Source organism: Maylandia zebra, linkage group LG14, assembly GCF_041146795.1.
Source record: "Maylandia zebra isolate NMK-2024a linkage group LG14, Mzebra_GT3a, whole genome shotgun sequence".
NCBI classification, from domain to species: Eukaryota; Metazoa; Chordata; class Actinopteri; order Cichliformes; family Cichlidae; genus Maylandia; species Maylandia zebra.
This window is the reverse complement of record NC_135180.1, coordinates 33,186,366-33,214,345: the sequence shown is the minus strand read 5'-3', so window position 1 is coordinate 33,214,345 and position 27,980 is coordinate 33,186,366. Positions and strand designations below refer to the sequence as shown.

Below are 27,980 nucleotides of genomic sequence, written 5' to 3'. Positions count from 1 at the left end.
ATTTCATAGGCTGTCAAAACACAGCAGAAGCTCAAACTGGTAACTGAGAAAAAGTATCAGAGTAAAACTCTGATGGAGACATCTCATTATTGTTTCACCTTATTACAGTTCATGCTTCTGTTGTCTCGACTGTTGAGACATCAGTTTGAGCTTCTGTTGGCTGATCAGTGGAGATTCCTACACAATTACTCCACAGAGGGGAACCCTGCTGTATGCTCTGTAGCCAGCTGAGTGAGCAGGACAACCTGCTGCCTTTCATATTAATTGGTGATAGCAGTTATGCCTGACCAGTGAAAGTACTGAAATACTTGGAGGTACTTCTGTGAAAGTCGGCTGTTAGAGCTCTAAAACTAATGCTCCACTGAACATCACAGGGGGTCCTTCTTCCTGTGGCTAACCAGTTATACAATTCTTCCTCTTTCTGCTGAATTAGTATATTTTATAAAGCATTTTTGTTACAGAGATTGATGTTTAATTTTGGGGTTTTTTTTATTCTAATTAGCTTCTGCCAAGTCTAAGTATTAGAAACTGATTTTTTTAAAAATCACAGATAAAGATTAACGTTCTGTGAAGGGAGAATTTACTGAACTGCCACATCCAATGCATAATCCCAAAGTTGCACGAAAGACAACCATGTTTAAATAACAAACCGCATATGAACACTTTGTCATCAGGAAGTCAGTGAACATATGGTGAAATGGATACGCCCTCCGCAGTTGGTTTACCTGCAATTTGCAGTCGAGCCTCCACACTGATTCCTGCAGCAGCCGATGGTAGCTTGTTTGTTTCTAAAACATCAATCATAGTCACCTCCTAATGACTTATTCATTAAGTTCTCCAAAACACACATCTAGATGATGAGACTGGAAGGAGCATGTTTCAAGACACACAGTTGCAGAGTCTGCAGTCAGCATTCTGTGGAATTAAAGCCACTATTAATCAATTTTAGCCAAGCTGGAACAGATCCCAGACGCATGATCCTAAGAGCAAAAGACTGAGAAATGTGCTCTGTGAGTTTCTGTGTGTGTGTGTTGTTGGTGTGTGAAAGAGACAGGGTGGAAGGAGTGCAAATTCAAATACTAATGATGACTTGTAAACCACAGATAAACCGTGATGTCAGCACAAAGAGCTTTATAAACTGGAGAACAATTAACTCCAAAAATGTATCTCATTTTCTGGTTGAGTGACTTTCTGATGGTTGCGCACCTTCATATTGCAAGATAATTATTTTTATAATGGTGATTAGGAGCTTATTCCACTGTTGAGTCCACTGCAAATCACTTGAGATGAAAGAGCCAGTTACACGCCCAAAATATTGTGTGATTGGCACCATAGGAAGCGTCATGCCTTACACTTTATGTTTTCCGGTCGGGTAAGGGAATATTACTGTGATCAAGGGTGAATTCAAAGTGTAGCTCTAGGGTACAGAAAGCCTTTCCTGAGCTTCCTGCAGGGAAAGGACGACAACGTGTGTCCAGCTGTCAGGCACAGCTGCTGGCCTCTGAAGTGATACCCTGGGAGGGTGCAGTCTGCAGTGGGTGGTTGCAACACAGCTCCTGAGGTGGCCCCGTCAATTGGGTTATGACAGTGCTCTACCCCTATTAAATATCACTGTGTCCTTGGATCGTGCTGCTGTGCTACTATTATTGCTCTTACATAATAGAAACATTATGACTTCGATATTTTCTTCTTTTGAAGTAATCCATGCAATTTGGTGTAGAAATCACATGCGGCTCCAGCAGAATTGAACTGACCACGTTTGGAGGAGGGAAAACAGTTTTTTATGTTGAGGGAAGCAGATTCAAAGCAGCAATTTTTTGTGCGTTGTATGTTTGTGGATTGTTGGTCGTTTTTTTAACCCCCTTGAAAACACTGACCAGTTTTCTCATTGGCAGTGAAATTTATTTTATTTTTTTTCATCGACAGAAACACATTTTTCATAGTCCAGAATTTTGCCACAGAATCAATTCTGCATTGCGTTCAAGACTCCAAAACACAGCTGGGACATCTTGACTGACATATGATACTTTGCTTTGTGAAAAACTCACACTGGCTGCCACATATTCCTTTGCGTATGCTTGGTTTATCATCTGTGATTTGGAATGAAGACAGGTGGAGTGAGTAGTGATTCTCTCATTTGAGGGGCTCTTGGTTGTGCTATGACACATGGATAATCCAACAAGGAATCAATCATTACATAGTTATTGAGGTAATAGGTGAGCAAATATGTTTCCTGGTGGCTGTCCTTATTATTCTGGGGCTAGTGGGGCCCCAGGAGACTGTAGAGCCAGATGGAATTGAAGTGTTGTCACTACTGACTGAACAGGTAATGAATTACTCCAGGACAAATGGGCCGCCACAAGGGAGATGAAGAATCCTACCACAAAGGGAGAGAGAGTGAGTGGCAGCATCCACCAACACACTTTTCCCCAATTTTATCCCTGTAAATTTTTTTCAGTCTAACAAAGAAGTAGTGAATGGTTTGTGGGTAAAAGAGTGAATGGATGATTCAATTATGGGGAACCCTTAGAGACAAAAACCAAAGGATCAAACTAAATATATTCAGATCCAAGCAAAGAAATTGTGACACAGCATTTTTTTTCCAGAATAAAATTACATGATACACGATAGTCAACCTTTCCAATTATAGAGTCCAACCCTTCCCACCCTCTTCTTTTTCTGGCTCCTGTTCTTGAAACCAGCTGATTTGTTATGACATTAGAGTAATGGTATTTCTCTGGTGACAGTCATTGCTAAGGGATATGATTACGCTGTGGTAATTATGATTGTTATTTCCAATCACAGCTGAATGGAGTCTGAGTGTGTTATTTCAGCAGCGCAGAAAGCACCAGAGTGACTATCTGCACTAGATGATTCTGATGGGGGCGATTCGAGATACAAGCGTTCTGCTGGCACAAGCACTGACAAATGCATTCTGTATTTCTGCAGGGAGACAGCAGACAATCTCACATTCTCTGCAGGTGGATCTACTGGTCGCTGAGACAGCTATATGACTTTGACAACACTTCAGTGGCTAGAGCACAGAGTAGTATGAAAATAAACAGCAAACTCGGAGTGTGATTTCTTTTTTTTTCCGCCTCTCTCTGTTAAACTAAAAAAAGCACACTGTGAATAATCTAAGAAAATGTTGCAAATTAGTTTTTACTCAAATCATTTGGAAACAATTTTACACCTGAAGAAACATTTATTATGTTGAAGCAGCACTGGCACTCATTTGAATTGTTATGTCTGCCTGATTAATGCAAAACTATCACTGATTCCATTTACTCTTTTGGGAGGGGAGTTTGTAAAATTTTGGTGTTTAGCTGTTAAATGTTCAGAGTCGCAAATCACATTCCTGATGGTTCTGTTCAAACTTTGCTCCAGCGGCCACTTATTATGTACTGTAGTTTGTTTACTTTCAATAAGCTACAGTCATGGAAAAAAGAAAGTACACCCTCTTTAAGTTTTAAAGTTTTTTGCATAACGACATACAAATTAATCAGATGCTTAAGAAGTCTTTCACTTAGGTTGACAACAACGACCAGAGATAAAACATAACACTTGACATGTTACACTGTTTCATAAACATTGCCAAAAAACAGGGTGTATGTAGATTTTCACACATTGCTTCTCACTGTTTTCATAGGGATAAAAAGGGAAAGTAACAGCCAGGTGCTCCTAATAAAATCAACTTGATTAATCAGCAAGTAAAAACGTTTTGGCAGTTTGCTGGTCTTTCTAATTCAGGTGTGTGAGAACACGATGACAAGACAGAAAGACACTGGCAACCTTAAAGAAGCATTTGCTGCTGCTTATCTGTCTTGGAGGGGCTATGAGGCCATTTTCAAACAATTTAAAGTCCATCATTCCAGAGCAGGAAAGATTAGTCACAAGTGGAAAACATTCAAAAGGTTGCCAATCTTTCCAGGAGTGGACATCCCAGAAAACTGATCCCAAGGTTAAACTGTACAATGCTCAGAGAAACTGCAAAAATCCAAGGAGCTGCATATCAGACTCTGAAAGGCTCAGTTAGAATGTAAAATGTTAAAGTTCATGACAGTACAAATAGAAGAAACTGAACAAGTCTGGCTTGCTTGGAAGAATGGCCGTGACAAAGCCTCTTCTCTGCCTGTGCTAAGATGCTCCAAAATGCTGGCAAATCTCGATCAGCTAAAAAAGCAATTTTAAAGAAAAGCCAAAATTCGTCCACAGCAATAGGAGAGACTGATACAGGAAAGCATTACTTCACTGACTTGAGACCATTACTTCAATGTACTTGAAGTAAGGGCTACCTTGTGTATAATGACACTATGTAATATGCCATGTGTTGTTGTTCACCCTAGGTTCTCTTTACCTCATTTAAGACCTGCTAAGAACCAGATTATTTTCATTACCTAAAACATAAAACGATAGAACTGAAGAAAGGTGAACCTTCTTTTTACCAAAACTTTAAGTGCTTATTGCTGATGAAACACACCACATTTCTACGGTAGGTGACCATGTCACTGTTCCTACGCAGCTCTATAAGTTCTTACCAGTGTTGATTAAGTACCATTAGTTTAGTTTTATGTTCAGTGTGTTTCTAGCTCAAGCTGGAAAAAAACAGCTCATATCAGCATTACACTAATTGCAAATTAGGCTTTTAATGTTGTGCTATGTGAAACATAGTTGTTCCCATTAAACAAAAAAATAAATGGTTATCTGAGGTTAATAGCCCAGCAGCCTTTTTGAAATAGAGCGAACACATTAAGACTGAATCACAGCTGATGTGACAGCTCTGTTGTCCCCACCTCACGAGCGAGTGGAACTGCTAACTAGTGCTTAACAAGTGCTAAATGCCAAACTAGTGATCCGTTCAGTGACAATGGTGATTCAGTCAATAATGAAACTTCACTGCTAAAGATTTTTCCTGCTGGACACGTTTAATGATCACCAGCTAACTTTGCTTATCTGCCATGTAGTCCTTAGCACTGCTGGCAGAAGCACCAGAAAAATAAAATAAGGGCTGCAAAAGTTAACCAACACAAAGATGTTGAAGTTGATAACTAAACATAGAAGAACCACAACTACAACCAAAAGAGTTTTGTAGCTCTTTGGGAAACTTTTGGGTAATAACTGTCGCATAATCACAATGAGCAAGTGTTTTCATGTTAAACAAAGTGACACACAACATTGATTCATTTTATAAAGAAACTGATTGAAAATATATTAAAGGATGTTTTTTCTGAAAACACATTCTTAAAACATGAATTTATGCATAATACTGTGCAAAGGTTTTGAGCCACTCATCATTTCTTTACATTTTGCTTCCATGGGGCCAGACTTAGTTGTCAATGTTCTCCGGACTAGCAGTTGTCTGGAAATTTTTCTGTGAACATTGGTTACTTTTTCACTCATTTTCAGCCTGGTCCTTGTACAGTAGCAGGAGCAGAATGATGTTGTTGTTGACAGGTGACCTGTTGAGGGTGTCCCCTGCCTGTCGCCCTATGGTAGCTGAGGTAAGCTCCAGCCCTCATCCCGCCAACCTGACAAGGAATTGAGCCATTTGCCAAACATGTTGCATATCTCTGCATGGTGTGCAGTGTGTCCTTAAATTTGAGGAAACTTGTCAAGTGGAGGACAAAAGAAGAAGAATCAGACCAAAAAATGATGAACAGTATCTGAATTTTAAGTCCTTAAAAAGCAGAGAAAACCTGAGCGATGCCTCTGGCCCTGACTCATCTACTGTTCACCAAAACTTCAAAAATGGTTTCAATGGAAGTCATCAGTGTCAGGTAGCCATTCATTACGAAGGGTATGACAGATTACATAAGAACCTAACTAGCATATATCCAAAAATTTTGTTAGTGCGAGGTGTGAAAGATAAATTATAACAGGTGATTTCATACAACAAAAATCATTTATAATTTATTCATTTTTATTTTACTTTACTGTTTTACAAAAACAAAATACTTGAAGACCTGTTTCCCTTTACAGGAGCTGGAGTGGGCAGTTGGCTGCATGTAAAAGGTCGGAATGGCCAAACCTATGAAATGCCTGATGTCCCAGGTCACTCTTTCTTTCCTTATGCTTAGTTTTTGGACATACTTCCAGTTTGACAGAACTGACCACTAGCCAGATCTCCACACCTAATCTCATGTTTATTTGTTTAAATAAACAAATTAGCTTTTAAGTGAATGTGTGTGCGTGGACTGCTTCTCTTGTTACAAGCTTAACCATGTTTGTAACACTACCAGGATACACACTCTGAAACATCCTATGCATTCTGTCATCCGTCTGATCAGTGGACCTGACTATGCCTGCATTCTTGCTTGTATAGTTTATGACAAGTCAGTCCAGTCGCATGTGAAATAGGAATGAGAAAGTGTTGTTTTGAAGCAAACGAAGTGTGGCAAAAAGTGAAAGCTGTTTTAATCAGTTTCCATCCTGCTTTTTCTTGCACGATTGAACAAAGTATGCCAATGAGCACTGCGCTTAATATCACTAGCATACATATAGTAATCATAATATAAGAGAAATACAATTCAGTTCATGTAACCCTTTCATGAAACAGTACTCTGTTTATTACAGTACTCTGTTTATAGTAACCATCGTCCTTAATGTGGGGCGATCGTGGCTCAAGAGTTAGGAGTTCGCCTTGTAATCGGAAGGTTGCCGGTTCGAGCCCCGGCTTGGACAGTCTCGGTCGTTGTGTCCTTGGGCAAGACACTTCACCCGTTGCCTACTGGTGGTGGTCAGAGGGCCCGGTGGCGCCAGTGTCCGGCAGCCTCGCCTCTGTCAGTGCGCCCCAGGGTGGCTGTGGCTACAATGTAGCTTGCCATCACCAGTGTGTGAATGTGTGTGTGAATGGGTGTAAAGCGCTTTGGGGTCCTTAGGGACTAGTAAAGCGCTATATAAATACAGGCCATTTACCATTTAATGTAAATATGTAAGAAAAATTGTGTATGTTTCTGTTCTGTTTCCTGTGTACTGTTTGTTTGTATATGTGTCTTTCTGGCTGCTTGTTACAACCAAATTTCCCCTTGTGGGACAATTAAAGGATTATTCTATTCTATTCTAAATACTGTGTTACATGAAAAAAGAAAAGTAATCATAAGCCAAGGTGAGCTTGCAGGTTTTTTCAGGCTTACAGCTTCCATGAACAGCTGGCATCAGACATGTGAACTGCCTCCTTGACCTTCTTTCAGGGATCTTCTGGTCTCTGGTCGATGAACTTCAACCCTTCCCACTTTTGGTGATGTGCGCAGATTTGCTCTGGCGCTGTCCGTTTTTACTGTTCATGCTATTTCTATTCGTTACTCTTATAAGCAGGGAAGCATTCTGAAAACTCAACCAGACCTTGAGTTGAGATTATTGTGAAGCTAAGAATGCACTATTTGTCCCTTAAGTTGTAAAATCACAGGTACATTCCATTTGTCATTATGTGCCAGGGTAAAATGGGTAGCATTTTAAAATACGGATGAAAAAAATATTCTTGTTTTTTCAAACTCTTTGGTCTGTTCTCAACCATAAGGTGCTATTGGTTTTCTTTTGAATACGTAGTGTCTTTTCGTTGTATCTTAAATCATGCTGTGCTTATATTTGTAGTTTCATTTCATCTCGTTTACATTAAACAGACTTTAAATCTTCAGCCTCTCGCTGTGACTTTTTCCAGCCACTTGCATGCATAAAGACTCTACTCAGCAGATGTTGGTGCTACCAGTAATGAAAAGAATCAGTCTACCAACCAAATAATAATTTACCACCTCTATCCAGTCAGCATCTGCTGAGCAATAAATATAAATTGCTTAAATTTGCTAGGCATGTTAATGTAACTCACCATCTGTACTAGTATACCTTTAGTTTTTTTCTGCAGTTTCTATGGCTGGCACGTGTGAACAGACAGATGCACGACTTAGAGAGATGAACATACGTACACAAATACAGTATAAACTATTTAAAAGAAATGCTCACTCCAGCATTTTTGCTAAATTGAAAGTACTGTCAAATATTGACCCAACAGAAATATCATGTCAGACATTTCCTCTTTTCTGCACCAAAAATATGTGCTCTCTTCTATATTAAAAGCAAAAGTTCCTGCTGCAGACTAAAGCAACGGTGAAGCAGAGAGCAGTGTAGCACAACACAGCTCTCAGAGTGTGTAATGAAGATAAATTAAGACGTTTTGTTCGTGGATACTGCTGTGCTAGTCCAAATGCTGAGGATAGCCATCTCCTTAGCCTTTTCTTGGGAAATTGGGATTCAGTCGGCTGCAACAGAACATACCACGATACAAACTACAGATGTCACATTCTGACAATGTTAGAAGTGCGAAAGTGTTCACTCCAGCACTGACAGAAAGAGACAGACTTGAAGGAAGGAAGATTATGTAAAGAACAGGTCCTGCCAAGTAAAATGACTGATCAGAGACGTGTTCCAGCCATGCTGTTGATTTTACAGCTATAGTACTCCGGCATGTGTCTTAATCATAAATGAGAGTGAGTGAAACCCCTCAGGAATCTGCCCAAAACAATTTAAATCCATCATTCACAGCTTAACATGCTTCCAGCAAGTCCACATCAAAGTTAATTATTGTATTTGGAAGAAGAAGGCAATGTGGCGCTATACTCACAGATTTAACCCACCAGTATTAGTTTGGCTTAACAGTTAAGAAAGTTTTCGAACCTGCCATGCAAATCATGGGACATGTGTGTCAGGTTCTAATTTTTAATCCTTTTCTTGCTGCAAAACACCACCTCTCTAATTACATGGCATGGCTGTCTTCTTAGTGCCAACAGCATGTTGTCATGTTGTCCCCCAAAGCTGTAATTACAGTTCATATGAAAATTAGTTGGTTACCACCTAAATGTCTACTCAAGAAAAGAACAGCTCTATTAGACTGGTGCTAATGGGGACCAAACACAGATTATCAGTACTCTTGAGGTTTGTAAAGACTGGCTGAATGTCTCCTTCCTCCTATATAATCAAACATTCTAATGTTGCGTGTTTGTTCCATAGCTGTAAAGATGCAACATATGCCTCTTTACTGACAAACAAGGCATAAATTTAACTTGTGGTGGTAGAAAGCAGGGTAATAGGGTAATAGGTTACACTACAACAAAATAGTGTAACCGGTAAGATTCAAAAGTGAGGCATTGCTCTTTAAAAAGTTCATTCCATTTGTGTTACTATCAAACTTTGGATCAAAGCGCCTCCTCTACAACCATAATAGCATATTGTTCATACAACACTGAAAAATACTAACTGATTGATATTTCATATCCTCTCATCGAAAATAATCCGCTGACCGGAGGTAACGCTCTAAAATGATGATGTGTAAGGTAGTACACACAAAATATAATGGGCTTATCTTCTGACAATTCATAATGTACACTATCAGGAAAGCTCTCTAAACGATGTAAGTGCCAACAAGTAAAGCTGTAAAAAGGACCCTTAAACTACTTCTTCTCAAAAGATGTGATCTAAAAGCTGATAAGAGCTACAAGCAGCAGAATGGATCAATTGTGCAATAGGAAGAGCATTCACTCATGGGTACTGTTTAATTAATGATGGGGGATAGAGATAGGCTGTTAGCTCCATATTGTCAGTCAAACACGCACAGCAGAGGGTGGCAATATGAGCTAAGTAACTGATATGTGAAACAGAAGGCACTAATCTATACTCTCTAGTCTAGAACCATTAATGTTCTGTTGAGAGGATGGGGATGCTGCCACATGACACACAATTTTTTTTTGTTTTAAATGCAGAAAAACAAACATTATAATAAATAATAAATATATAGAAATAACATTCATTTATTAACGATATAATAAAGTCTTCAAAAAGTATAATTTTAGGTTGTGAAAAGAGCATAAAAGAAGCAGTTGCACAGAAATGAACTGAGGACCCATGTTTAATTTTAAATAGAAGACACGTCCCACCAGACATAACTCAAACAAACGCTCTTTTCCACCAAAGGATTCGCCTGATCTTACTTTGAAGTTCAGTGAGGTAGTAAAGCCTATTGATCCGGGAAGTCTGCATGGATCTGAAGTCAATCATGATCATCAATAAACACTTGTCCTGTCAAACAGTCCCTTGACAAGGAGTCAAACATCACCTTCAGCTCTTTTCTTGGTTTGTTAAATAATTGGTTTTTCATTTTTGTTTTCAGATTCAGTATTAGTTTTACTATTGATATGGTTTTAAAATCTGGCATCAAAGGGTGTGGATCTGAGGGAAAAACCAGGCAACACTACATATCCTTGAACCTGCTTTATTGTCAGTTTGGTCTCTAAATATGACCTGAATTCACAAATGTAAATCCTGGAGTATAAAATAAGACTTTAAAAAATGTGACTGACTTCATAAACTTATCATGAATTTACTAACCTCACAGATCAAGAGAGCATTTTCTATCGACATCTACTAAGACTTCTTTATAGAAGAATCTCCACCTACTGGTCATTACAAAAAAAATGCAGCTTTAAGAGGCTCTACATTAGTTTTACTTTTCAGACCCTAAAGTTAACAGGTAACAAATTTTCCTGTTTAAATGAACACAGCGGAACACCAGGTGTTTGATGAAGAAGGAAAAAATAAGCTTCAAGTTAATTTTGTATTTAAAACTTTAATCTGCGAAATTGGTGAAACATGCTAAGCCAAAGTTAGCCATTTGCTACATACAGTAGCTGTTTATTGCTTAATACCTTAACAAGGTGAATGTTAAAAATAACGATGAAAAAAAACATTTTTGTCATATTTCACAATAGGCTAAAAATGGGGAGAAAATTCAGCAGCAAGACTCGACTGGAAATGTATATAAAAATTAGTTTTAATAAATTATCAGTGCCTTACACATGTGTTAATGGGGCTGTAGACGTGTATGTATTACGGTAATGAACAAAAAGGGGAGAAACCCAAGTCAGCATTATATGCGCACTCTTGAAAAGAGGGGGTATATTCAGCCATTTACAAAGCAGGTTTTTTCCACCCCCACTTAATCAACTTCAGCATCAAAGGGACCAGCAGATAGAAAAGCATATTCCGACCAAGATCTTTGTACAGTGGCAGAAACCGATGCACTGATGCAATGCCACTCCTTATAACTATCTAAGGGCCACCTTTTTTTCCTCAGCACCAGGGAGATGGGATGCTGCGCTGCAGACAGAGCCTCAGCCGGCTGCAGCGGTGGAGGCTGACAGAGAAGAGACTAAACCAAAGCTACGTCCAGCACGACGCACGGCACATCCAGTAAGCTCCCCGAAGTCGAGGACGAGCTTTCACGCTTCTAGGGGGTAAAGAGCTCGAGACCGAAAGAAGTGTACCTGTTTCCTGCTGTTTGTGCTTAAGGATGTGCTGTTTGCGCTGACTAACCACATAGAGCGGCAGAGAGGAGGACCCGGACTTCACTGGATATAACCGCTGCCATTCCGTCGTTTGGGTCAGCTACCACAGCAGCTATCACCCGGAGACCGAGGACGACTTTTTTGTATTTCCGTGAGTATTTTAAAGTATTTCACTTTACTCGCATTTCTTTTATTTTTCCCATCGATTGTAGAGCTGGATCTGTAAGAGCGAACGCGGGTTGTCTAAAGAGAGACAAGTTTACAACCTGGAGATATCCATGAAAAACATAAAAATAAATAAATAAATAAATAAATGAAAACCTGTAAGGAGCTGAATAGTTTTGGGGGGTGCATTTTAGATTTCAGACTGTCCGCTTTGCTTACTTCCAACCACGCTGCTTCAATAACTTCTACCTTTTCCAAAAGAGTGACAGAGTCAAAATTAAGCATGTGGGCGATGGAGCTGTTTCAAGATGCACAAAACACACAACAAAGTGTCAAATTGAACCATTTCAGCTGCTCATCGCGCCTGGGGCTAGCTGAAATAATGACTTCAGTTTTGAAGTCAAATTAGCGGTGTCCTACAGTAAAGCTTCAGCAGTCTTAAAAAGAAAAAACAATGTGTAGATTTGAGCTCTAGCATCTCAAATGGGTCCATTAAATGTTCTTTGTAAGAAAAAGAGCTACACTGTGAGGGCAGGAGAAGATCTGTATTTTTGGAGGGAGGATTGCATTTTTAGGTTAGAATAGAACAGGAGGCTTCTAACACACCACTTACCACACAAGTAGACCCATAGGAATTATCCAATCAGAGATATGCAGATTTGCCAAACTCTAATTTTGCAGCTTGGCTGTGTTGAATGCAAAGTGTAATAGTATGGTCTAAGTGCACTGGTGACAGTTGGTTGTCCACTGTGGCTTTTAGGCTCACAGACTTGTGTTTGGTCTTATTGATGTGTTTGGATGGTGCACAGAAATGAAATGGCTATTATTAAGCAATTACTCAATTAGGATATGTTTTCTTTTCTTTTTTTTCCCCCTTAGAAGTTTGCGTGACTTTCTTCTCAATGACAGTAATTAGCCAAGCGGTGGCAGAAGGAATTAAGTCTGTCAAAGAAAAATGCACCCTTTCAAGGTCTTTCTGCTGTCAGTAACTCCCCTGCTGCTTGGGGTTTTCTTCATTTTTGCCACTCTGAGGCACTAAGAAACAGCATTGTAATAATTTAAGGTCACTAAGTATGTCAATATAGAAACTAGTTTTTTCTGCATCCTTCAGTGGTTCCCAGAAGCTGACATGTAGTAGCAGATGTTCAGATCTGCTTTGAAGGTGGTAGATGTTCATATGCAGCATGTATCTGTGAAGCTCAAGAAAAAGACAGACATTTTCCAACAGTAAAAAAACAAAAACAATAGTTCTTACTCCATAAATTGTAAAATTGTGAAATATATGGCATTCGCTTTATTGACACCCAGCGTGTTACATACGCAATGGTGTAAGTATAGTTTGTGTATGTGAGAGTGGGATATGCTGAAAGAAAAGTAGCCTTCTCTCTCTGATTTGCCTCATGAATTATTCTAAACTCTGTGGCCTACGTCACATACAATACACCGTGGCAGAGCTACACTGCTTGCAACATGGATGCAGTCAATATGGAGTTTTACTACAATGTCAAAAAATTCAGGCAAATTCAGCAAAACCATTTGTATCTTTGTTTTCTTACAACAGTGGCTTTCTGTTTTATTTTCCCCTGATTCCAACTGGTATATTTCACTCTCAGCATGAGGACAAGGCTCCACTTTAACAAACATGGAGCATTTATGACTCAAGGAAGCTTTCCATATTTCACCATGAAAAAAAAGGGTAAAAAACAGAAACCTCACCTAAATATAGGTCAAATTTAACACCAATAGCTAAATAGCTTTGAATTATATCTCTAAAACTGTATAGCAGTGTTACAATCATATAACCCACATCACAGTGTGGCTCTATGGTTTTCTGTTAGTGTAATAGAGCATCCATTAAGACTTAATGATGGAAGTATAACTTGGAGGCATGCTTGGGATTTCAAATGTCCTATAATTTGCCTTAATATTATTATAGATGTATATCTATATTTCATAAGCCCTATGTGCTTAAATGATTGCCATATCAGTTCATTGTACAGCTGGGTTTAATTTCCTAAGATTATCTGAAAATGGCTCATCTCACCAAGAGATGTATAGTTCAAGTCACCAGATGCAGTAATCAAAAGGAGATTCACCTGCATATCAGGGGGAAAGGTGGAGGGAACGCACAGCTGTGCTTGTTTCACTTGGCATGAATTAGAGGTTACCCCTATCTTTATCATATGTAAATCAGTTATTTGCTTGCAGCGCATGCTTTAAAATGTTTGTAAATCCACATGGGGGCAGGTGCGAGATGAAATGCAAATTAGTAAATCGGCTAACCTTGATTGAAATGAAAGATGTCTTGATGTTACAGCTGCCCCATCCTCCTAAATTAAATGACTATTGACATGGGCCAACAGACACGCATTTAGGGTATGGCTAATTAAAAACGACAACTCTGGTGAAGGCCTTTGAGACACTTGGGGGAAAAAAAATGCATATCAGCAGTGACAAGAGAGAGGCTAGGGATAGAAACTGTCTCACCACCCAAGGGAATCATATTTTCACTGACAAATCTGCAACTAATAAAGTGAAAACGGACAAAAATGTTGTGCGGAGCACAAGTGGCGCTCAACATGTCCCTGTAGAGTGTTGTGAGCAAAGCTATTCAAAGGATATCACACTATATCCTGCTTTATTGTATAGAGCACTCTGAAGCTACTTCTATGGTGACAAAAGCGCAGTGAGGCAGTGATAGGAAATTGCTGAGCATCCTCAAATATATAAACAACATGTTTTTCACTGTCCAGAGGATGCAAGGGCTTAATTTTGTGCTCAAAACATAATCGTGACTAACAATGTAGGCCCTGGGAATATTCCATGCAGTGATTTGAGATGACATGCATTTGTTGGATTAAAGAAATTCCTTTTAAGAAGTGTTGGTAATCTTGACAGTGGCAAACTCCTCTGTGGCTGTCTTCCTATCTAGCACTTTGTTTGTAAGGCAGGCTGGTCTAGCACAGCCTGGAAGACAAACATCCCTCATGACCCATCTGACAACTTAATTTATATAATTGCTTAGAAGCATCTGTGTAACAAAGACTGACTTTCAGCACCCTCATCCACTTGTCACGGTTATGAATGACTTGGATTTGATGTCCAATGAGTCAAACAGACAATCTTAAGTCGCACTGACATTGCAATGCTAAAGCGTGTGTGTGAACAAAATAAGTACTGTTAATTTGAGCGCAGTTTTGCATCCTTCAGCCTCGTATCTTCATCTCGTATGTACGTCGCTGCTTTGATCTGACTCGTGCGCTGCAGCCAGGAGGTTGTACAAAAACACCACGCACCATAACAATTGTGTGAGTTAGCAGTGTGTAATTAAAACAAGTGACGTGACTGCATCAACCTGGGGCTTTCCTTTCTTGATTTCTACTGCTTTCAGAATGGCTAAAATAACTTATTTTGGTTTGCTAATATGTCCCACAGCCTCAGGTTGGTTAATTATGCTGCCCTGGTATCATTTGTCTTTGGGCTGTCCTCAGTGTGTTTAATTTGAGCAAGTGATCTGAAGATACCTGCAGGCTTCCTCTGCGCCACAGCTTAAATATGTGCTTTTAAAGTGTTAAAGGTTATTAACTGAAACAAAGCAATGCATTTATGAAGTAGTAGTTGAAATGAAAACAGGAACACACTTGTAATCAAAATATGGGTCTCTCATTAGTTGAAATGGTAAATCTAGTTGATTATCGGGGCAACAAGGCAAACCTTTTGACTTCATTGATGAAATCTGCGCAGTAGCACCCTGTACTCAACATGTTACTTGCGTGGTGTAAGGAAGGACTTTGTCAGTGAAGCGAACACCAAGTATTTGCAGAGATGGTATGGAGAGAGTAGTGATGATGGTGGGGAATAGCCCGAGGATGGAGTGTTTTTCAGTAGGCAGCTCCTGATTTTATGTGACAGTAAAGGGCCTTATCTACCAGGGCCATGATGAAGCACAACACTCTTTGATTTTTTATCTTCCAAACGTCTAACAATCTCATGCTCTAGACAGATTAGTGAGATGAAGGTGTAAAAACTGGCTATGCAGTTTCATGGGAGTCAAATACAGGGTCTAAGGCTATATCTGCATCATGCTGATAGTACAAAATGAAAGATTAGCTGAATTTAGTGACACTTTTGACTTTCATATGAAAGAAAGTAAAATTTGATTATATAAATAAATAAAACATTTAAAAAAATATATGTAACTGGTAAACGAGTTTGTGTTTGTCAGATTGGGAATGCATTCAAAAGTGTTATAACGACAGACAAAAAGGGGTTGCTTGCAAGCTATGTGTATAATCTTCAATAGAATTTGAGGCATAATAAGTCATTGTTACCTAAGATTCATAATTTTATTTGCATTCTTTTTTATACTGTTATATATTTAATTTTTGTTTCTCATTACCTCAAGCAGGGCATTGATACGCCAAATGATTCCTAGGAGGCAATTTTTTTATGCCTCACTTAAAATTCATTGGAGCTCACACCAGACTTTACAGCTCCATATCTACTCCTGTGGTATCTTAATAAGTCTTACCTCCAAAGACACGGAGAGCATGAGCAGTGTTTATAGAAATCAAAGGAACACTGAGAAACCAGTGATTTTAATGTAACATTTCACAAGTCCTGAGGCCGCGCCCATAAAAGTAATCCAGCGCCACCCCCATCAAAGTAGTTCCCTTCTACACCACTTGCACCTATTAAATGTGCGTGATGCTCTCAGTTATTGGAAAACTGCAACAGTCTCGGAACTTTTTAATCATGTCTTGAACATAATTAGGTCGAATTACCTTTCACATTTTAATCTTTAACCCTAGTGAAAATGTCTTTAGGCCCTGTTGCTTAACGGCTGTTTTCTAGCTCGTTATTGCATTAACGATTTTTATGTGCTGTGTTTTCTCTTGTAAAAGTTTGATTGGAAATGAGGAATCATCTTGAGAACAGTTTTGTTTGACTTGTGCTGTATTTTTATATGCATGTTTACACCATTGATTCTAATTGCAGGTTACTGTCAGCTCTTTCAGAGTGCAGACATATTCTTTCCAGAACAGTAACCTCAGTAGTTCTTGGACACATTTCAAGTCAAGTCCTTCGTAGCGTCTGCTCCTTCATGATGAACCTAATAGTAGGGATTTTTCCAAGGGAATGCTGTCCATTAAAAGAAGAGAGTGTTTTAGGGTCACCTTTCTTGCATGTTGAGTTGTTATATTCCACTCTCATGCCTCTTTCTCCCAAGAGATGAAATGTGTATGGAGGAATCTGTTGGAAAACAACTGAGAAGGCTGTTGTGCTTAGCTGTCTTGTGCAGTACCTCACCATTCGGTCTCCTGTGACAGCAACAGTGAATTTATTCTATTCTTATGAATGCATAAATTCTGAAGTATTGTTTTGTTAGGCTATGATATAATGGTACTCATATGAATGGGCAAGACCTGATCTTGGGTGATTTTCATTTTCTGTACCTAACTTTGAACTTATATAAACACGTTAGTTAAAGTCAATGATCTTGGGATTGTGTGATAAAGGAATTCAATTTAACACACTTCAGTATATAGTATCCATGGTGTTAAAAAAAGGCTTTTTTGTCAGACTTAATAAGAGTAAAATGTCTTCCAGATATTAGGATGATGTGAGGATTCATTAGGTGTTGGGATAAGACAGACCCACTGATGCATTTTACAGGAAATAAAAGAAAGGATGCTGTTCTGTGAAGCATCTATACAAAGCTGCTATTGTGTTGTGAATGCTGATGTTTGGGTTTACACCATTTCTTGATATCAGCTGTCAGCTTGCTGTGAGAAGCATTGTAATGATACTGAAAAAAATACAAGCGAGATTAAATATTTTATTTTTTTCCTTTTTTGCATTTGGTTTCATTTTCATTTCTTTCCCGCATTTCACAGTAGCTATACCATTACTTCAATATGTGCAATTAATTTATATGGTTTATATTTTAATTTTCAAGTCAACGTTATCCATTCTTAATATCTCTTTAAATTGTAATGCTGTTATGCTCTTAATAAAACAATAAGATAGGCAACCTCTGAGCACTGGGTGAGAGGCTGCTGGATTGTTTCATTTTCCAGCAGTTTGTTGGAACAATGAATGCTGCAGTTAACATAATGGGAGATTGATGAGAGATGTGACAGAAAGGGGGGGGCTACACAAAAATGAAAATGCCAAAAGTGCAGCCTGTGAAAATAAAACTGGCCAAACCTTTTTTGAAAAAGTTCCGAACATTCACTAAGCTGTACAACTCTACAATTATTGACTGTAATTCTCATTCTAGCACATCATAAGCAACTCCGATTGTTCGGCAACTGAAGGCTTGTAATTAATCAGCTACAGTACGTAGAACATCTGCTGTGCAGGAGAGAATCTCTGGTCTGAAACGCACACACTTAGATCTACAGTTTCTAGGTAATTGAATTAGTTTAGCTTCAAAGGGAAAACATTTATGGGATGGTTTCAAATGGTTTAAAGGGCCATTCTCTTTTTTTCCAAGTCTTATTCTACTTACCACAAACTGTTCTGTGGTAAACAGATTAATTTGTAATCAAGCCTCAGAGTGTCTAATCTAATTTTCTGCGTTACCTAAGCATATTTAAAAACATGCAGAGAGCCATTATAGTGAAGGAATTTTCAGCCTGTTTCTTTATCTCAAAGACAAGCCCGAGAAAGAGTCATTGCTTACTGTCGTTTGTTGGAAATCTTTTATTGCTCTTACAATTAGAGAGCACACAGTCTTCAATTCGAGCAACATTAAGTTCTAGTAGTATCTCCTTTGTTATTTTCTCACTCTGTGTGGGTGAGGAAAGGATGAACTTTCAACATGGAGTGGAGCACACACTGAAAACAGCTGGAGTGGTGAAATCAGAGCAGAGGAGAGAAAAGCAACTAAAATCACAGATTTTTTTTTTTTTTTTGCATTGTGCTAAAAAAAAAAAAAAGAAGTGCATATAAAATTGTTATTTTTTTCTTTTTCCTCATTTAATTTCTTTTTTGTATGTATGTGAATCTACTGTCTGTCTGAGTGATCAGAAAATGTTGTAGTAATAAAATCTGGATTTAGCACTTCAAAACAGCAGCTTGAATTTGATTTGGATGTGTCTGCTGGTTATTACTATTGTCTCAGTGGATCATGTTTCTTGTACTATTTCATTTTTTTTCTATTATCTGATAAAAGGAAACATAAATATATGTTAACAATGACCATTTAAAGGGAATATGTACTATATTAAAATATAGTATATGTGAGCAGAGTAATGCAGCAGTCAGATTATTCACCATTCATGTATATTTTAAGACCACTAGCCTTAGCCTTAAAACATTGTGAGCCCAAGATACCTTTGTCAGCAGACAGGTGTTCTCTGTGTTTGACAAAAGTTAAAAACAGACTGCAAAAAGTAAAAGTAAGTGCATTAGGGCGACAGGCACCGTGCACCCTGGACAGGTCTGCAAAAGTCCATACATGGAAAATTTGTGCAAGTTACCTTCTGCAGACTCTCTTGGTTGTGAATGAGCTGACTAAAGTTTTTCTTTCTATTGCAAGTGCAACAGAACAGTTTTTTAACTACACTTGGAGCTGGATATATTTCTCAGGGATTGCGAGACTTACGTTTGTTTCACTTTTCCACTTGGTAAGTAACCAAGAGGACTTAAAGCAACTTAAATGTTACACAATGATAGCTCTGAAATAAGATCCTGTAAATGACAAGTAAAATGTATATTTAAACCAAGTTCTGCAATAGCTAAAAGGTATAGTGAACTTTTAATTGTAAAAGTTGTAATGTAATGCAATGAATGTAAAGTGCCCAGGAGGTTACATCTAAATGAACAGGTTTTCTTTATATATATACTGGCTCAATCAATCACATAGTAGATAAACCATACTAAGCTGAATTCTCCTATACAATAGTTCACGACTGGTTTACAGTCAGGTAAAGCCCTTTACACAACAGACGTGTAAAATCAGTGGAAATCAGACTCACCTATGCCTAATGCAGCTGTTCATAGCGGCGGCATAATTTGGCTGGACAAATATGAAGCATTTGTTTTTTCAAACCATATTCAATTTTTCAGATCCGAATAAAGAGATCTGACAACTGCATTTGGCAATCATCTTTCTGCTGTTTTACCTCAGAAACACAGCTGGATGCAGCTCTGTGTCAATCGACTCTCTAAAATTATTTCTCTGCAAATCACATGTGGTCCCAGCTGTGCCAAGAAGAGCTCAAACTTCCCCACTGACATTCTGAAAAATGTATGAAAGCGTCCACGATACAGCTTCAACTACATGATCAAACCATACAATTCTGCCTGTTGCTGCCTTCCCCTGAGAACTGAATCTTGTTGACTTGATTTTTTTCCACTGTGCATTTTTTAATATGAATTTTCTGCAAACATGCAATCATTTGATGTTTTATATGCGTTACACGATGAGTTTAGATTCAAAAATTTGGGAAATTTGTGCAGTTTTTTTCATAATGAACTTGGTTTGTAATGGTATTCAAATACAAAATAGGACGGAATAATTAGGACTGAAAAATGAAGCCCACCAAAATACCAGTTTATTAAAAGCATTGCCTCATTTTGAATTTAACATGTCTTTAATAAGTTGGGACCAGGACAGCAGAAGGCTGGAGAAGTAAATGGTTAATATAAGAAGCTTTTACTGCATTTTTGCTATTTACTAAGTTAATTGACAACCGGTGAGTAACACGACTGGACATAAAAAGAGAATCTTAAAGCTGTCTTCCCAAGGTCAAAGCTCATTAACTGGATTGAGACAAAGTGAAAAACTGTTTTTTGGACAGACAAATTGAATTTTTGGTTTGGAAAACATTAACACTACATTCTCTGGACTAAGGAGGAGAGGAACCATCCCACTAACCATCAGCATGGTTTTGTAAAAACTGCATCTCTGATGATATGGGGGTGCATCAGTGCCTATGGAATTAGCAGCTTGCACAGTGGTGAAAGATATATATGTGATTTAGAGCAACATATACTCCCATCTTGATCTGTTTCAGGGAAACCCTGCACAGCAAAATCTCCAGTGTTAATTTAACACTGGAGATTTTGCTGTGTGGCATATTCCAATAAGACATTGCTTTTTAAACAGCATGGCTTTGTAATAGAAAAGTCTGGGTGCTGAACTGGCCTGTCTGTAGTCCAGATCTTTCATCAACTGAACACATTTAATTCAGGACTGTTGATCAGCTAGAATCGATCCTATATCAGACAAAAATGAGATAACATTTCTCTTCCGCTAGTCCAACAGCCGGTTTCCTCAGTTCTCAGATGTTTACCAACCGTTGGTAAAAGAAGAGGTAATGCTATGGTAAATGTGGCCTTGTCCCAACTAAAAACATATTGAATGTTTAAACTCAGACATTGTACTATTTCACAAAAAATATGAGCTCATATTGAATTGAATTGAATTCAATAACATGTCTCAGAAAAGTTAGCGGCGGTGCCAGAGGTATGCTATGAAGATATGAAGCTCCCAGTGCATTATTTCTGCTGGTGTTAATGCCAGAGGAGGCAGTTATTGAGTCAGCAGAGTGCTGATGACTTTTGTACAGTAGGAACCTCGGTAAGCTCTTTAGAATAACTCAGACTTTCACAAGTCTTTGGAAAACGAGACTGTGTGGTTAGATGCTTGATTTTATACATCTTTAGCAATGTGTTTGAAAAAAACAAGAATTCTGATGTTAAGACGTGTGGTCCGATACTGTTGTCCATATAGAGAATAAAAGAAAAAAAATTCCAAGTGGTTAAATTCATTGTTTATATATGAACACATAACTCCAATTTTAGCCAAATTACATTGGCTCCCTGTTAAATATCGCATAGATTTGAAAATTCTTTTGTTCACTTTTAAAATTCTGAATAATTTAGCACCCAGCTATCTTTCTGAACTACTCCACTTATACAATCCCAACAGAGCACTAGGGATGGGGATCGTTTAGGTTTTATCCGATACCAGTACCAAACCGGTACTTTTGAAACTGTGTCGGTGCTTAAATGGTGCTCGAACTGGTGCTTAAAGAATGGAGAACAAAAACTTTGTCATGTTTAGCTGTTTTTTTGTAAAAAGATAACAATGTTAGCCTTTTCTGCAACTATAGGGGATTTATGGCATCACTCTTGGCTGGAAGCAGTGCTTAAACAATGGGGGGGAAAAAAAACACCAACTTTGTCCAAAAACCTCTCATGTTTAGCCGTTTTCCACTTTTTCTTTGGTCATTTTAGCCTTTTTGGCCAGGGTGAAGGGAGTATCTGCCATCAAACATGAAGACGGCCGCATGTAACTATGACGGTGTTTGGTAGTTCACCTTACATGCATTAATTTAATAACGTGGTTAGCCTACTCAACGTAAATTACACACGAACAACATTAAGCTACTCACGCAGAGAAGAACGGCTGCTGCTGCATCATCATCCGTCATCATTTCTGCTACACTGGCAGTGCTAGGGGCCAGGACTCTCCTCTTCGGGTTTTTGGGGGATGTTGCTAACTCCGGGTCCGATAACAGGCAACCCACCCGCAGTAGATCAAATACGGCGCATTTCTCGGCTTTTAACAAAATGCTATACGTCGCCAGGTGTTTCATCAGATTCGAGGTGTTACCTCCTTTGACAGTATCACAGTATCACCTTAAAGCACTTGTTGCAGGCTGCTGAGTTTGCATCTTTTGCTGTGAAGTACAGCCAGACTTTTGACCGCTTCACCCTGGGCATTTTTAATCTGTAGCTCTGCTCTAAAAGAACGTACGTACCTGGTCCCGCCTACTACGCTCGCAAAGGTAAAATGATTGGCTGGAATCCAAAGTGTATGGCATCTCAGGGAAAAAAAGAGCACCGAAATAAAGCACCGAAATGTGCGCTGCTTTTTGGTCTGGTTACTATCGTTTATGTCAGAACCGGTGCCATAATGGCACTGGATACTGGTACCCATCCCTACAGAACTCTTAAATTGTCCAATCACATGCTCCTAGCACAACCTAGGTCTCGATTGAAGTCGAGAGGTGACCGGGCCTTTGCAACCGTGGCACCTAGGCTCTGGAATAAACTCCCTGTTCATATTCGTACTGCCGAGTCTATCCAGTCTTTTAAATTACGTCTTAAAACGTATCTTTGTACTTTGGCTTTTGATTCTAACTAGTTGGCTGTTCTAGCTTGTTGTGTTGTTACCTATTGTTTGTTGTCCTGTTTTATTGTTTGTTTTAATGGTCTCGTGCTTTTACTGACTGTGAAGCACTATGGTTAACATTGTTGTTTTAATATGTGCTATATAAATAAATAAATTTTGATTTGATAATTTATTATCTGGAAGTAGGGTGTGTGTGTGCGCGCGTGTGTGGCCATTTCTTATTTAGATTTACTGACTGTTCCATATACTTGTGAAAAGCCTTGTGTTTTCAAAGTAGCCAAGACAAAGGCTGAAATGCTTTAATCATGTTGATTATTGTTCATGGTCATCTTACAACATCAGCCTCGGGTTTTCCTACAATACAAATCTATTTTTGAACCACAGTTTCACTGGTGCAACATAATCAAATTTGCATGAACTATTATCTGTAATTTGTTCATTGCGATTAGTGATCCCGCTTTAAAAAAATTAGAAATAGAAATTTAGTTGCTTATATGAACTAGTATATCATCACTGTGTTCTCCATAGTAAAAATGAAAGCACTTTATCACTTTAGGATCTGGACTGTTGAGATCAGATTCAAATAAATTGAGGCTTAATTAGGTGTATATATATCATTGCCATAAATATTACCACGGGACTGCACTGAGAACTGCACTGGGAATGAATGATGAAGAAATACGTGGCTATGTTTCAGTAGCTGTTGTTTTTAATTTTTAAGTCACGAATCTTCGAAATTGACCACACATTAAAAAATAGTTATTCCTAATCAGACTGTTAATGCAGATTTCTTTTAAAAGCATCTTTACTACCAGCTTCCATTCTGTGGACCACACTATAGTTACCATAGCAACTTGTGCCCCTTGATTTGAGCGAGGAAAATCAGGTCACATTATTGCTATGTTGGAAGCGACCTTTACTTCACATTACAGATCTAATATTTGGATTCCTCTTTCCTGCCCACCATTCACTTTGCATCTCTGCTTAATTGTCTGCATTCAGTCAGAAATCAACATAATCCCAAACATGAATTTTAATCTTGATTAAATGCATTTTGGCTAAATTGCAGAGATTGTACCATCAAAGCAAGATTTTTTAAAATAAAAGCTCATCTTAGCATCTCCTTTATTTTTCTTTTTGTCTTTTAGCAGATAAATCCATTTACACCACTTCTGTTTCAGAGCACCTCATTTAATCATCTGTGTACCAACAAAGAATTTACAACAAAATGCCTTTGCTTTGTATATTTCTTCTCATACATCTATTAAGAGCTACTAATTTATAGAATAAAACATCATTAACACATTCGTTTAGTTGGTTTTATTCAAATGTACCCTGTTACTTTGTTCTTAGCAATACAAGTGGATGCGTTAATTGTGCAGACCTGAGCTCTAGAGATCCAACAATTAGTTTTGAGACAGTCTCCTTCTGTGCCAGATCACATACTCATTAACTCTCAATTTTCAGTAGAGCTCATTTAAAGCATAATTGTGTGACACATGGAAACTGTGGTTCTGCCAGGGAAAATTTAAAGTACAAAGTTTCAGGTCCTCAAAACTGGTGTGTATGTGTGCATTTGTTTGTGTATTTGTGTGTTTATGAAGCAGTCTTGCCCAACTGTATGATACTGCAAAACCGTGTGCAGAGGGTAAACAAATGTAAATGTGGTAATGTTTCCCTCACTATTTACACACACATATATATCCACACACAACCTATTTTTAACAAAGCTGTTAAAACAAGTTGTTTCTGTCCAAAAAGCAGAACAAAAGAGGGATATTCGAGAGGAATATTTCTGGGTGCTGGATTGTTTAGTGCCAGCCAGCCAGTGCATGCAAAGCTGTATTTTTATCGGTGTTTTAAGGTTAGAAGAACGGATTAATTTACATATATTTTCTGATGAAAAAGTAAATATAACCAGCTGCTTTAAGAGATTATGCCCTTTGGTATACGTTGGTATTGCGCTAGAAATGTGTTTAATTTATGGTGAGAGAAAGTATTTTAATTAGAGCAGTTAAACAACTGTAACATATAATTTATACCAAGCAGTGTATAATCTGCAGATCTGCAGTGCTTAGCATTTTATTGAGCATGGAATGATATGCCCCACAACCCATTTCACATCCAGGAGAGGTGTGACCTCTATGCTCCCCCCCAAATCTGCTGGTGGACACTTGTAATGAAACAGAACCAGTGAGCTTTTTCTTTACTACTTTCCACACTTTGATCAAATATTTCTAGTTATTCATTTGATACAAATACACATGAACTTGAAAATTAATTGGACATATTTTTTGTTCAAGACGTTTTAAAAGTTTTTAGAGTTCAGCTGTCTCCTTGATTGTCTCGAATCAGCAACTCTAAACAAATGAAAGCAGTAATTATAGTTTGGGGTGAGTGACATAACCTCAAAATGATATCATGCTATTTCAAGGAAATTTGCCAACATGTTATCAGTAATTGCAGCTTCCAGGCAGCAGCATTTATTAGTGCAAATAAAATGAAGGACAATATTCTTGCATTTTTTTTAGTAATGTGCTTTGCAGGAGGTTGTTGAAGTAGCTCCATTTTTACTAAATCATAATGAGAGGCTACCATGTGGCTCTCACTGTCAGATGTGCCTAGACCTGACTGATTATCATGTGTGCTAGGGAACATAAACACATGGTAGCACTATATTATTGATATTGTAATATTACACTTAAATTTAAAGAACTATACCAGTAGGATTGCAGATGATATGATATGGCACAGCGCTAATTAAAATATTCAGGGCTAAAATGAGTCCTTGACACTATTTCAATATGACCTTTGTTATACTGTCATCTAGATGGATGGTAGAGCTGGAATACATAGATAAGACACTAGATTTCCAACATTCATTAGAGTTGGTGCATTTTACATTAAAATAGTAACTTTTTCAACTAATATATAGTTGACCACTCATTTTACATTCATCAGGAAATTTTGTGAAGATCCGTTAATGGGTGTCTATGCTGTTTATTCTAAAATGTGTTGACTTTGCAGTTTGATTTGGATTTAAAACTCCTTTTGGGAATGCTTTTTAAAAAACTGGAGATCAAAATGCTGTTAGAGCCATTTACTCATGAAATACATCCTTTACAAGGTTAGACACTATTGATTTTTTTTTTTTAAATATAATCATTCACACTAACCTCAGCCAAAAAAAAAATCTTTACATTTATTTTTCAATTGCTTTACTTTCTTAATAGAAGGCCTGAGAAGGCACCACACTGACTGAATTCACAAAGAAAACTTGAATGTTTTTGTATTTTGTTGTTCACCTCGCTGCTAAAAACACAGTGTGAACTAAAGCAAGACTTTTATCAGTATAAGTTACTAGCATGAAAGCAAAAAGATAAACAGGAAAACAGGCTCTCTTTATCTTACTGAACCTTATAAATATGACATGTTCAAAGATCCCTTGAGAAATGTGCACCACTCAGAGAAGTGGGAGACAGGGGAATACATTTCAAATGGCCTAGTATGCGCAGAGAGTATATCTTTTTGGAAAATTGAGTTGAAAATCATTAACATGACAAATTTGTCAAGTCTTACAGTTTAACGATGAAGGGTTTACCCTGCCACTATAACAGTTCTTTCTGAAGCAACAGTCTTATTTGAAGGAAATTAACATATTTATGACTCAGCTTTCATTTTGATGGGGGGAATAAAGGTTTTCACCAGGATGAAGATGACCTTTTTTATATAGCAAGGAATAATCTAGCCTACATTAGTTGGTGGACATAACTTAATATGTTTTAGTTGTTGCTACATAAGTAAAAACATATCTTGAAGACAGCTCTTTGTTTACTTTGTCTTTTACTTTGTATTTTTTTTTTCTCAATTTGTTTATTTATGAGTCAAAATGGCTAACAGGACCAGAAGGCTAATATGGTACATTAGCAACTTTAATGGTCAGGTTTTGCCTAAAACCCTGGCGCTTTGAGGGATGTTCACTTAAGACTGGTCTCCCACTGGGCTTGTAATACACTGGCAGAAAACCCACATAACTATTCTTTGTAATGAACTAAATGAGGTAGTTCAGGCCTATGCAGAACAGCAAAAAGAAATCACCAGGTGCTATTTTGATCCAGTCAGCCAGATTAGAGTTGGCTTGATTAGACTCAGGTGTTGGCATTCAGGCTATTGCTGGAGGTTAACACATCATTCACAACATTAAAGGTATTCTGGTGTCCTTACCATTATCACTCTACTCTTGTTTTGCAGTATTACAGATGGAAAATTCATAAAAAAGTCTGCCAAGCACAAAATGATAAAAACTTTCCACTTTTAGCTGTTGAATTGGAAACAATCTGCTTGTTTTAAAGTCTGAACACAAATGTATTTAGAAATGGTGCCTGCTTTAAAGAGGAGATGTCATGAATATGACAATATTTAAATGGTTGTTAACATGCATGTGTCCTTATATATGTTCATGAAGTAAAACTCAGAGTTTCTGTGTGAACCTTGTACAGAATTTTAATGTTTACATGTATTGTTCTTGCCTCTGGATCTCTCGGGGTCTTTTATCCAGACTGCTTTACGTGGAGCGCAACAGCTGGCCTTTTGCTTTGACTCAGTGATGTTCAGCCAGTAGCTGCCATGTTGATCTACCTGGGTCTACTGTCACCTGAGGCTCTCTTTGGCCCCATCTGTACTTGCAGATTTGAAGTTAAGGCAGTTCAACAGGGACTGATGGCTGGCCTTGCAGGACAAGCTTTACAGTAAAAAAAAAACCCCAAAACAAAACGCATAGATAGTGTCTAACTATCACTATTTTCCCCCACTACCTTCCATTATTTCTTGTTTTCCATGTATTGTTTTTTCATTTGAATTATATTTAAAGTTTGATGTCATTCCCTTTTAATGATGTTTGTTAACTTCATGAATCATTCATCCATCTATCCATAATGGGGAGGCAGGTGAGTGGGATAAGTCATAGGGTGAGGTGCAAGGTACATCCTGGCCATGTTGCAAGTCCATCACAGAACCCAGACAGACAACCAGTCATGCTCAGATTCACAGCTGTGGCCAATTTAAAATCACCAGGGATCTTAACAAGCATGTCTTTGCACTGTGGGAGAGAGCAAGACTACCCGGGAAAATCCCACAGTCACAGGAAGAACATGCAAACGCAACACAGAAAGGCCCCAGCCAGCAGGTTGCTTTGAAGCATAACCTTGTTGCTGTGGGGTGACAGTACTTACCACTACACTACTTTGCTTATTATGAATACCCATGTTAAATAATCCAGATCAGAAATCCTGATTAGTATTTTTGCCTTACTTGGCAGGCTTCTTGATGCTATG

General features: G+C 38.2%; 1 protein-coding gene across 4 annotated transcripts in view; it reads left to right on the top strand.

Annotated features, from left to right (window-relative positions):
• The first annotated feature begins 10,980 nt into the window (after window positions 1-10,980).
• Window positions 10,981-27,980, top strand: part of cntn5 (contactin 5) — a 120,099-nt gene continuing 103,099 nt past the window's right edge. For 2 of the 4 annotated variants that reach the window (XM_004560506.2, XM_004560505.2), the window contains exon 1: window positions 10,981-11,481. The gene's annotated coding sequence lies outside the window, so the exon portion shown is untranslated. The remainder of the gene's footprint in view (window positions 11,482-27,980) is intronic. The other 2 variants (XM_004560508.2, XM_004560507.2) reach the window with 1 other exon arrangement.